At 35.6% G+C, this 13644-nt stretch overlaps 1 pseudogene across 1 annotated transcript; it reads right to left on the bottom strand.

Annotated features, from left to right (window-relative positions):
* Positions 1-897: 897 nt before the first annotated feature.
* Positions 898-12286, bottom strand: LOC149036631 (trafficking protein particle complex subunit 11-like; annotated as a pseudogene). Its single transcript, XR_016181640.1, has 10 exons — positions 12074-12286; positions 10991-11160; positions 8705-8777; positions 8008-8034; positions 7633-7706; positions 6950-7046; positions 6055-6179; positions 4298-4361; positions 3612-3659; positions 898-1139 (listed from the first exon to the last, which is right to left on the bottom strand). The product of XR_016181640.1 is annotated as a trafficking protein particle complex subunit 11-like (transcript).
* Between the last annotated feature and the right edge of the window lie 1358 nt (positions 12287-13644).

Below are 13644 nucleotides of genomic sequence, written 5' to 3'. Positions count from 1 at the left end.
AAAGAGATGACCGCTTTTTCTGTAAAATGAACTAAATTTGCCTAGTGCAACTGGGCCCTTATACGTGGTGTTTGCTTCTTAAAGACTTGCAAATTAGAGAATGTAACGTCTCTATTTAGATTGTATTCGTCGTTTTAAATGAATGATTTGTGTTGAAATGATTCGATTTTATCAGGCAGAGGGCATGCGACACTAAAAGCAATTTACATGGTTATATTGGCAAAAATGTGTCACCTGACAAGGCAATTGGTAGTGCTAGACCGGCTTGTTGCTGGGGGAATATTGGTGAACACTAGTCCCCTTGTAACGAAGTTGTTGCCAAGGGAGAACTACCGTGCTGCGCAGCCGATTTGTTGCAGCGAATGGCCGAAACATACTACGGGCATTGTTATCATTGCAATCATTGTAAAGTTATAAAGTTGAACATAAAGTAACACAAAAGGAAATTTAAAGTACTTAGTGTTAAGGCCAGATCGCACTACACCTTTGTTTGTTTGTTTAAGTAAAAAATCAGCAAAGATAGAATGGGTATAACCCCCAATTTGAAAAAGTTGCTAACTCTTTTGTACGTTCCCAATTTTTTGCCAATCTTGAAAGGAAAAACCGTTCCTGCGCGGTACTGATTCGCACGTAGCATAGCTTCACAAAACCCTACGTTATGATTGGTCAATTTGTTCAATTCATTTGCCTGTGTGTAGCATGCTGACGTAAGCTTGTTTTGCTTTTTTTTTCCTTCACGAATCGAAAGACTTTTGAAACTCTCAATGATTGAAACCCTCAAGAAGCTAGAACCGCACTTGGCTATTGCCTTGTGCGACTTTTACGCTTCTTTTGAGCTTAGCAACCTCATATGTGTATCCCTGACTCAACAGTTGCAAACTGTAAGCGAACCATCTCTTGATTAATAAATCTTTGGATTTATTGCTGTAATGTGACTGCTACAAATTTCTAAAGTGCAAAATTTTTTGGCAAGCTTTGACTCGCAAAAAATTGCAAAATTTTTACTTTACTCATGTATAACGTTTTATTTACGGTACATCATAATTAATAATATAGTGAACTGGAACGTGAATGGCTGTCAAGGACCAACATTATTTTGGTATTTATCTTCTTCTGACGCCATGGGCCAACTTTTGTTGCTGAAAGAGAAAGTAATCAAGTGATGAAGAGCTTACAGCTGTATTTGGTTGGTGATCATTTCCTTCATTCTCATGACCTTCCTGTGTGATTTATGGATGACAGTGTAAGGAGAAATTAGATGCCAGTCACTCTTTGGGGTCAAAGGGTTAATTACCACTGAACTTGTATTCTTGGCTATTATTAAAAAATTGTGTATCACATTTTGTGTTAACACTGGTGTTTCTGTCAATGTTTATCGCGTAAATCGTAAATACTTAAACCTTTTACCTAAAATAGTACAAATTTTTAAAGCAATTGTCGGACTCATTTGATGGGTTTCAACTAGATCCTTTTTCAGAATGAACAAGTATTTAAATTTCCAATTCGAAAAACTCTTTGTGACTTGTGTATGTCAAGAGAAATGGCAGAAAGTTTGTTGTGAGACCACAGGTATCCCAAGGTCAGGTCTCCGAAAAAAGCAAGCAATTAATTCATGAAAGACTAGTGTCATGCGTTGTGTGACCTAGTGTTAAGTTACAAGAGGAACCGTTGAGAATTTGAAAATAAAATGAAGCAGAATCTTACTTATTTATTTATCTTCAGCTTCATTTGAATCAGATATTGTCAACACTTTTTCAACGTTTGATGTGGCAAACTGTAGGAAAAGAAGTCATTAACAGGAGTGCATCAGAAGGAGTACATGATATTTAAAGTGAGCATGTAACTTCACAAAGGTGTGTGGGGTGTAAAATGCAAATTTTTGTTTGTGTTTTGACTATCAATGGTAATCGCTTTTCTTGTCTAATTGTAGTTGTGATTGAATTTAATTATGATAAACTATATGAGTTGAAACCTACTGTTTTGCACACCTCCAACAAATTATCAACAGAGACTCTGTTTTGTTATGAGTTCTGTGAAATATAGGAGAGATAATTTGATTGTAAAATGATGTGATCCTCCTTAACCCTTCAACCACTAAGAGTGACTAACATCTAATTTCTCCTAACAACATCACCCTTGAACCAAACATTTAGGTCATGAGAATAAAGGAAACGATCATTAACTAAAGAAGCTCTTGATTGTTGAACAAATTCTCCTTGTCAGAACCCTGGGAAATGTCTAGGGAGCAGTATGGAGAATATTCATACTGATCTTAGGGAGGAAAGGGTTGAATGTCTGTAGTTGACAAGATCTACAGAGGAAACTTGTTTTTTAGATTTAATTTGTAATGTTTTAATGATTTAATTTGTAATTTGTAATCTTTTGAAAAATGATCAAATGAATACACAATCAAGGTGTTATACTGCCCTGAATTAGGTTTTTCACTAAACCAAAAGTTCACTTTGGGTTTTAAAGAATTTTATTAGTTCCCTTTAACTCCCATGATCCAGTGACCAAGACACAGTTTCTCCTTACAATATCAATTCAATACAAGTAGACAAGTAATGAGAATGAAGACAAAACTTGATCAGGGGATTATTAGTTGATCCAATACCAAATTCTCCAAACTAACTGAACATCACAAGAGCTGTATGGCAGACAGTAAGGAGAATTGCTCATGAGATCTTGGGAGTTAAAGGGTTAAGATCTGTACCACAGGGTGTGAAATGAGTCAGGCATTAAATCTCATCAATTGGAACATTTTGATTTAATGTATTTGATCCACTCTCTATACAGGTGTAGTGTTACAAGTGTGGAGAAGTTCTTAGGTCCAGACAAATGCTATGATGGTGATAAGGAAGCAATATGCATTGTATTTTCTATTTGAATTATTTGAAAAGTGTTACCATCATTTAGCTTTAATGGCAATGTTCAATTCTAGGAATCAATTTAAAAATTCCACTTACGATGGCTGGTGATTGGCATACCAGATTGCCAATGGAATTGAGTTGGGTGCTGAAGGTCATCAATAAATTCTGAATCATTACTATTAATGATTCCCTAAGTTTCCTCAAATTGATCTAGAAATGAATTGAAAGAATTTGATAAGTTATATTTATTTTGTTAGCTGATTATTGATAGACAAGTAAAAGATAGTTGCAGTAGAAGTTGAAGGAAAGATTAAAAAGTATGGGGTAACGAAGGAACAAGATATTCTTATAAAAGTTTTCATATAAAGGCTAAAGGAGACCTTAAAGGGATTTATTCATTTAATATAATTATACAGTATTAATGTTTTTCAAGTAAAACTAAAAATTTTTATATTTTTAACTTTAGTTTTGAAGGGAAACTTTTTCAAAATATTGAAATGTGCATGATTTTTTTAACAGTAAGGTATTTTTGAACAGAATTGCTTGGTCAGGGATAGTATGATGGCTAGTACAATGTCAACACTAGTGAGTCCTGACATGTTTTTTGTGATTGTGATGTAGTTAGTCTCATTATGTAGAAGACATATTTAAAAGGGAATACACTTACTTTCTCTCAGGATTCTATGCCATCTGTGGCATATGGTAATTTAAAAGCTATTTTATAAAGTTCTATATTCTTACATTGTAATTGTGCGTTTCTTCTCCTCATTACAGCTTGTGTAGCAAGTTCTGCAAAAGAAAAAAATGCATTCAAGTCTGAGTACTTAAGTTAAGTTTCTTTTCAACACAAGTTTCAGTTGACAGACATTTTGCAGATTTTTTGGATGTTTGGTTTGCTGTGATTGGGTTTGGATGTTTTGTGTTATGTGCAAGTAAGGAACTGTGAATTGAAATGTATGCTTATCCTGTTAGGATTGATAAGATTTGATTACATTTCATAAGCTGGGTATGGTAAATAAATATGTATCAGTCAATTTGGAGATTCAATATCCCCCTATCACAGCAACCCCATCAGGCATTTGAAGTTTTAGAGATTAGTTTGTTCCTGGGGCCAAAGTATTGTTCAAATTCCCTACTCAAAGTGTTGGATTTAATTATCAATTTTTTTGTAAAAGGCAAAATCAGTGATGCAATGGTATTAGGGTTCATGAGAACGACAAGTAAATTTATTAACAAATACAATTTGCTGCTAGCAGTAGGTAGAGGGTTTTAGCACTTTAGTTCTTCTTTTGAGCATAAATGACTTTCCATCATGACTAAGGTTTTAATCATTATGCTAAACTTTGCAGACTTTTTTTTTCTGAGTTGCCCCAGGTTGCCCAGGTTGAAAGGCAGATTTTAAAGGTTTGAATTTATTGGTGCATTACCTCTGTTCCTATCTGCTGCGTGGTTGTTTGGTGTTCATTTGTGCTACAACATTGGTAGTAGATTCTGTAAAACAGTAAATTAGTCAGTGATATCAATTCAATGTCAAAAAGATGATAAAGGAAATCAAATAAAACATTAATTGCAGCATAATTAGTTAATTGAATACAAAATAATTATTCTCCAACAAACCAAGATTGTTATTTTCTTGCACATAACTTCCAACATATTTTGTAACAAAATGTGAGATATATGCAGTCAGTAATAATAAAATGGACAACCATATTTGTGGCATTTTCACATGGTGCATTTAATCATTAGAAAGTTAATTTGTGATGTAAATAGAAAATTTATGGTGAAAAGGGGATTTTAAAGTTTTTAATTTATTGGTGCATTACTGTTTTCAACCTTATTCATACATGGCTTATTATATAGTTCATTATTATTGTAAACACAGAAAAAGAAACATTTCTTGGTGAGAAAACAAAAGTTATTATATTTCATGTATTTTTTTCAAATGGCAACATTTCAAAACAGGTGTGTATATGTATAATTTTATGTATATGTATATGTATATGTATATGTATATGTGTATGTATATATGTATGTAAAAAAACTATATATGTATATGCATATACATGTATATATCTAGTTATATCTGAGTGTATTCACCAAAACAGACCCAAAAAACCAACAAACTCAAAGTGAATATCACAGAAAAAAAACTTTCAAAATTGAACATTTTAGCCCCACCCCACCCCCAGCCAAAATGATTAAGTGCATGAGAAGTGATGCCATGAGGTATGAGTCTGACTCTGAATTAATGGACAAAGTAATTAAAACAAATCCAGCATCGTAACAACTCAACCAAGATGTCCACTTTTATGAAAAAACAAATCCCCCGTAACTTTTAAGTCAAAAACCGACTCTACTCAATTTGCACACAAAGTCATTTACAACCCACCCTTGGAAAGGTTGGTGGCTGGGTTGCATTTGGTTACTAGCTCTGACATTAAACCCCTTTGCACTTTCTTTGGCCAGGCTCATTTGAAGGTGGGTGATGCCAGCTTTTAATCAATTAACCCTTGCAATGTCAATTGAGCTCTCTTTTCCAAAGGCGTGCTTTTGACAGGCAAACACCCTCCAGCCATGGAGTGTTAGCTCAGTGAGGAGGGCATTGGGGTCTGTTAGAAACTGCAAAACCAAACATCCCCATGCCCCACTATTCAGTGGTTGAAGTGTGACAGGTTGCAAGGCTGATTACCAATTTTGAAATGCAGGCTTTCAACCACAAGGAATAAGACAAGTGTTTTCTAGCGTCAGAGAAAAATGCCAGTCAACCAAAGGGTTTTAAAAATCTACCCTCTCCACCCACTGAGGTTTCCATACAGAGTCATTTGGAAGGTACCTTTGGATTGTTTGGTGGCCGGGCTACATCCAGGCACAAGCTTAAACATTCAATCCCCTGCATTTTCTTTAACCAGGCTGGCAAATGAAGGCAGGCAATGCCCACCTTCAACCAAAACCTAAAAATCAGGTTTATGCAGCCTCTCCTAAGCCTGCTGCTTTGGGTGTTCAACAAGGCCCCTACCCCCACCCCCAGCATTTTTATCAAATTCCCTTCATAATTGGCCAATACTTATTTATACTCTGGGGTGGAGGGAGGTACTTTAGCTGTACATATGTAAGTGCCCAAAAAACAAACTGAATACAGACCTTCCAGTTAAGAGTATGGAGGCTAAACAGAAAAAATACTCACTGTTTGGAGAGCCAGGCTGAGTGTTCAAAGGCTAAGTCAGGGCAGCCAACCTTTTCCTTAAACAAATCCACATGCTTTCTGAATTGTGATATGGCATCTAATGGGGCTGATGCATGACGACAAATCTGTGAGATGATTAATACAAATTGATCAATGCTGTTCCATTGTCAGGATAACTCAAAAGTCTTTGTAATATATGTCAAAGGAGGGAAATAAATCATCCCAATATAATGGTCCCATAGGACAGTTAACTTCCAATATCACTGAATCTAAATTTAGCATCAAATTTTTTTCAAACATATTTGGTTTTTTGGTGACTACTCTGATTGTCAATAACCATTTAAATTTGTTTCTGTTTGTCACTGTTTCCAAAACACTCCTGTAAGTGACCATATAAGAAAATGTTGGACACATTTTTTTGTACTGTGTTTCTAGTAAGCAGTCACCAACAGGTTTGTTATAAAATCAGAGAGAGATAAGTAATGTTTCATAGACATTGTAAGCTACACATTCTATAATATAGAACTGATTCCAAGAATGAATGACTACCAGTAACTACTGTACCATAGTTCACTCAAAACTTGCTGATTATATTTTTTTAAAATAAACTTAAATGGCCACCTCCCTCAAGTGCCCACTCAAGAGCTACTTGACTGTACACCTGAGTACTGCACAATTTAAGTATCTGGTAAAAAAATTACCTTGCATTTTTGAGAAAATGAGTTTAAATAATTGCAAAACTGTAAAATTATGTAATAAGAGATTATGTATAATCTTTAACTCATCCAAGATGTAAGATGTCTTCTTCATAGCATATCTTTTACGCTACTATTATTATAATGGTATACAGCAAACATAAATAGACTAGAGTTCTAAAATATAAAAAAACACAAACCTTGTAATTAATAAATCCAGTAACAACTTTGATCTCTAGTATGTTCATGTCAGTTGTCTTGATTTCTCCAAGAAGACTGTATGCTTGCCTGTAATGCCTGGGGTTAAAATAGACAAAAGTTTTACATCAATCAGCTGATGTCTTGTATGTTATGTAAATGTAACTAACTTAGGAGTTTATGGTGAGAGATCCCCAGGCAAGGAAGACTGACAATATTTGGGGAAGAAATTTGTGGCAGGAGTTGCCAATTTGGTAAACTGTGTTTGGCTGTCATGTGGCAGGGCGGAACAACTTTTCACTCTCTGTCATTTTCTTTCATTATAAAAAAAAAAACAACTGCTCCTTCTCCTCCACTGTCTTAGTTCTAAACCTTGAGACACCTTGTGAAAATCCTACACCAAATGCTGCTCACACTGCTCATTTCAGAGCCAAGCATTGCTTGTTTAATATTCTCACAGTGTTTCCTTTTCAAAATTTTCATTTCTATTTTTCCTCTTTATAATTATTTTCTTTTCTCAAAAAAGTTTCTTAACAGAAAGTTGGCTAATACAGCCCTGAAAGTTCCTTTTCCTTCCTGACCCCTTAACCGATAAAAGGGAAACACTGAGATCTACCTTTTGGCCAACTACATGTAATTGTTGTCATTGCAAGATCAATAAAAAAATAAACACTGATGAACTTACTTGATAGCAGAGTGAGGGTCTTGTCTTAGCTCATTGAAAAAGGCAACCTTGAATTGGTGTCGCACCAACAATAGCTACAACAATAGTAGAGAAGCAAAATAGGAGATTTATGAATTGTTGAGGCCATGTGCAAAGCAAAATGTGGTCAGTGATGTCTTTGGTGGAATATAAGAGGGTAGCAAAAAAAAGACACTGAATGAGAAACATTTCAAAGTAACACCCTTCAAAGCCGACATCAACAAGCTTTTTCTGCTTACAATTCTTGGTAACTCTTTCCCTAAGCCTTTAACTAAATGTAGTTCTGTAGTTTGAGTAGAATCCATCACATCAAATTATTGACATACAAAGATCACTTTTGCAAAATAAAGTTCTCACCTGATGAGTTCCTTTGTTAAGAAATTCCTAATGATCATAAAGAGCATGAAAACATAATAAGTGTCACTTCATTCTGTATATTGATAAAATTTTACCTTTTGTGCTACAACATAAAATTATTTTGATGGTAATTCTGGCTACTGAAAAGGTAATCTATAGAAATATTACATTGTGCTACCAGGCAAGTTATACAAGAATACAGGAATGTATATGACCCAGAATTTTGGCACATTTTCCAACAGACAGTTTTAGCTACTGGTACTTTTCTGTCCTTGATCTGAGAAGAGAAATTTACTTAGTATAGGGAGAGTGTCCTACTAAAAAACCCAATGGCTTTACCATGAATTTATGTTTAACTAAGGCAGTTTAACCAAAAGAGTCCAAAAAGCTAACCAGAATGCTATCTTTTCCCCTTTTACTGGTTAGTTGAAAATTCAATTCAAGACACTCAGAAACTGTGGCCTGATCTTCAACCTGTGTCATCCATCTACATGTACAAGACAATATAGACAGTGACAGTTGAAAATAAATTTTAGACCAGGACCATTCAACAGTGGACACAGTTTATTACAATTGCCACTGCATCTCCCTAGTTTCTGCAGCACGAAGCAAATACAGGCTTGTTATTTCCTCTTGGCTGGGATTTTTATAACCTCCTTCTCCCTACTCCCTTAAATTTCCAGAATTGCAACCTCACCTTGTGGGCTTTAACTCTCCTACATTCTCCATGGTAATAACTCTGTGCTAAATCATAAAAAGCATTCTCCAGCCTTCAAAAAAAGAAGAAGAAGAAGAAATATTTATCTCATAAGTTTCAAACCTGTTCCTTTTTTATTTTGAAGCTGCATGAATTTCATGTCCCATGAATGACTATGATAACTTGTAGTATGATCATTCAACTCTTTAATTCCCATGAGTGACCAAGACAGAATTTCTCCTTACAATATCAACTAGATTAGAGATGAGAATAAAGAAAAATATCAATTTGGGGATAAGTAGTTGATCTGATAAAAAAATTCTCCAAACTAATATTATAAGAATTGTATGGTTGACAGTAAGGAGAATTACAAATTTGATCTGGGAGTTAAAGGGTTAATCAGATGAAAACACAAATCAGTAGAGAGGCTGTTAACTCTCTTGGGAAAGTCTTGATAAAATACTGATAACATCTGACTTTCTGATAGATATTCCCTTATTTTTAAAACATTCTCATCCCATGTAAGTAACTAAACAACTTGTAGTGAGTCTAAAGTTAGTTTAACCCTTTAAGTCCCACTAGTGACCAAGACAAAATTTCTCCTTACACATCAGTACAATATCAAGCAGACAAGTAATGAGAATAAAGAAAAAATATCCAGTGGAGGATTATTGGTTGATCCAATTCCAAATTCTCCACACAAACATCACATGAATTGTATGGCAGACAGTAAAGAGAATTACTAATGAAATCTTGAGACTGAGTTAAAGGGTTAATAGAGTCTGAGGCTTACTCATGTAAAAGCTTTTCAATTTCTTTCTACTTCACTGTCACTTTTTCCAAATAATTCTTACTAACTTAGTTTTTATTGTGTCCTGTTTTGTAACTTTTCTTGATCAGCTAGAATAAATACAATAGAAAAAATATGAAACTCTTACTAAATAAATCTTTTCCTATATTTGACAAAGGTTGGGCTTTTACAATCAGTTGCAAACTCAATGAAAACCAATCTCATCAAAATCAATCTAAAATGATAAATTTTGAACAAATACCTAATTGTGTAGCCAATCAAGTGATCTGTATGTGGAAGGACAAACAATGATTTGGCTGACAGGTCACATGCACTGCACAATGTTGCTGCCCTCTCTAGTGCTTGTAAATCATCACCTGTGATTCAATATAATGGCAAAAATTTCCTCCATGAAGGGTACTCAAATCTTTGGATACAGGAACTAATATGAAAGAACACATTTTTTTTCTGAAGCATGTCAACAGGCTGGAATCTTAAATTCTTGACTTTGATTGGCTAATTGTACTCTAGTCCAGCTTGTTAAAATACAGTTTTACAATCATGTTTTTCTATGTGGGAAGAAACTGTGCCCTTGACCTTGATTACAGACACCACTCTTGGGTCATACTCAACACTTTGGGTGCAGTTTTTCCCCACTTTCCAGCCCATGCCTAGCTCAACAAATGACATGTAACTCTCATTGTAATGCCTCTGGCAGATTTTTAAGATAGACCTGGCAGTCACTTATGGTTTGACGTTAGCATGAAAACACTAAACATGGATCTAAACTCTCTACTTAATAACATCATCTTCTGACTTCTATGTATTTATTGATGTTTACCTGGAGGAAGAGGAGCATTCTTTTGGATAAGAACCACAGCAACCTTAGTGTTCTGGTCTTGAAGGCTGGTCTTGCTCAGAAATGAAAAGATTGCTTTGAATGGTTTAATGTACAGGATTGAAGTTATAGAATACAAAATTATTCATTGTACTGGGTATGTTTTTTTGCATTTGATGAGCTGATAAGTTCAAAAGTAACAACTTCAAAAGTTGTAATGTTCTTATTAAAACTTACAAGTATCTGATTGTCGTTTGGTAGAGAAGGAGGTTTCCAGAGTGTCAGGAGCACTTACTGTTGTTATGACAAACGTATTTCATGGTTGTTATTTGAATAGCACTCTAAATCACAGGAACTGTTGATAAAGCTGATGATTGGACAAAAGTCTTTTTCTTTTGTTAATTAAACAATTGTTTTTTGCTCAAATTTATGTGTTAGTTTGATATATTATTCTGTGTGTGTATCCATTAGAGAGCATGGAATAAAGTTTCTGAGTTGTACAATGTCATAAAAATCAATAAATACAATGGAACCCTCTTGTCTAAAAGTCAAATCACACTTGTCATATTACTTAAAAATTTTCAGTCATGTCATTAGTGCTAATTAAAGTTCACTGTTATAGAGGGGTAAGATGACATTCTCACTCTCTTGTTATTACCTGACTCTTTCTAGCTTTGAAGCACATTCAGTTTGCCTGTCTTTCCACTGAACGTCATCCCAATCCAACTCATAAAACATGACCACCACAGCAGGAGAGAGATAAAGATGTTTGTGCATCCATTTTGTCTTCAAGATACCCTTTGGTATGTACCACTCATAGGTAGAATGCTACAAGGAAACAAGACTCAGTAATAAAAAGCCAGCATATACTCGCATAAGCAGAGGTCTCAGTAACACTGGTTACAGGAGGCCTACTGCTTCTGTGAGGTCTTACATTCCTATGGCTATCTGCTAAGATTTTCAACATTAGTGACCCCACTCATGGCTGTGTCTGCCCTCACTTATGGAAAATGTTACTGAGACCCCATGCACACCTACAAAGATAAAGGTTCTCTTAACACTTCAAATCCCACAAGTGACAGGGACAGAACTTACTTCTAAAATTTCAATGCAATATCAAGCAGACAAGTGATGAGAAAAAAGAAAAAAGAATAAATTAGAGGATCATTAGTTGATCCAATTCCAGATTCTCTGAACTAACATCCTAAGAATTGTACGCCAGACAGTACAGAGAATTATTAAGGAAATCTTTGGAGGGAAAGGTTTGAGAGAGTCAGAACTCAAGGAAGCAAGGGATGCTTCCTTGGGAAAAAAACCCAGGAGTACAATTGATTTGTGATTAACTCTTTTGATGATTTTGTGGAAATCACTCATAGAACTTTCTTTATAAAATTGTATAAAAAAAATGAAACAGTGGCAGCTTCCTATGCAGACACCCTTGCTGTATGAAAATAGTGTCCATTTAACCCTTTAGCATCTAATTTCTCCTTGTTATACAATCCCAGAATCAAACATTAAGCTAAGGTCATGAGAATATAGGAAATGATCACCAACTACAGCTCTTGATTGTTATCTTAGGAAAGTATTGGGAAAAGTTTGGAGAATTTTCATACTGATGTTCGAGTTTAAAGGGTGAGCTTCCACTGTACTGAAAGAGCTTAAATGTAACCAAAATAAGAAGAATTTCCCGTAATCAAAGGATTTAAGAGTAACTACACTTAAAAGCGATAGGAAAGCTCACCTTTGATTTTGCTTTGGGAAATTCGTGATCAATTGGTAAAAGTCTGAAAGATAGTGGAACTCTCTCAGGATGCCTGTTCACAGAAAAAGACTCCCAGAAGCTTTGTGCAAAGGTTTCTGATTAATATCAAGTCCCGTAAGAGCTGTGAGACCCAAAGGACGGGTCGCCAGTTCTGTCGGAAATTCGCTGGCTGCCGCCATCTTTGTTTAGGCTAGAAATGTAACCTGGCCGGCTGAAACGTTCACCGGTAGTGACTGGAACGGAAATATATATGGACTCAGATTTTTTTCAGCAGTAGTGGTGAATGGCTATCAGCGATTAAGTCGTTTTGCTTAAGGGTCGTTTCTTTAACGACCAGTTGTTAGCTATAAAAGCGTCTTAGGTCGTTTCGCCAACGTTTTAGGTTATTTCACCAACATCTTTGGTGCTTTCAGCCACTGGCGCTTTCTTTCAAATATTTCAAAGCCAATCAACTTTAAACCAGCTTATACCTCGATACCATGGGTCGAACGAGAATTTTCCGCATGGCACGTGCTGTGCGTTTCACTCAGTTTGGTCTCAATCACCGTGGACGAATGAAAAGCTCCAAATTTATCCCTTACTTTGTATCGAAATGACTTGAGTTGTGTCAAATCGATGGTTCTGCGCGTATCTTATCGACTTTGTCGATAAGTATCGAATCGACTTAAGCTTGGCTTTAATCGAATCGCTTTAGATGTTTTTATGGGTAATTGACGATCACTGCCACCAAAGCTCGGAGGGGCTGGATAACTTTCCAAACGAGCCAACTCTCAAGCGTACAGAAAATATCCCCGGCCTCGCATAGTTTGCCAAGTCCCCTAGACGAAAGGAAATTTGATTACTCTTTCTTTTACCACTCTCAAAACCTGTTTTTTAAATCATTTTTATTATCCTTTTACTCTTGGACAACTTTTTCTCGATATCTCGGTTACCACCGGAAGGAATGCGTGATTTATGATTTCCTCATGTTGTCCGGCGTTCACACTGTCGTTCTTTCTTACGTGATATGTACTTGTAAGACCTGATATGGGCTCGATACAGTTTTCACGTATTATATGAGTGATTCATGACCTACGATAACCGCTAAATCTTGTATCAGTGTTGTATTTCCGAGGTGTCAAAGACATTGATGAGAGATCAAACATGAATAGCAAACCATCCTTGTTCAGTACTTATGCCGCTCATTGTCTGTGGTGGCTAAGTTATGGGAAAAAATTGTGGCCGAGGCAATAAACAGCTGGGTACGAAAGTGCTAGCTACGAAAAACGTCGCCGAATGTGAGGCGGGGGCGAAAATTTCTTGAAACTTGCCGGTTTGGATTTCTCTTTAAAAAATGCCCCGAATCTAAGCAGCAGATCATTAAATCCTTACATCTCGGTATGAATATCTCCATAAAACTAAAATGAAATGCTAATCACTGCATTTGTGATGACTTTAGTTAAGCGCTATAAAAGTTCTATGAGTTCACAGTAGTCCTCATTATGTTATTGCCCAATCATGACCCTTCTTCGATGTTCGCTTGGAAAATTCGTTTACGTCACCCGTAAATT

This window comes from Pocillopora damicornis, chromosome 12, assembly GCF_964200805.1.
Source record: "Pocillopora damicornis chromosome 12, jaPocDami1.2, whole genome shotgun sequence".
Lineage (NCBI taxonomy): Eukaryota > Metazoa > Cnidaria > Anthozoa > Scleractinia > Pocilloporidae > Pocillopora > Pocillopora damicornis.
This window is presented reverse-complemented; position numbering and strand designations above follow the sequence as displayed.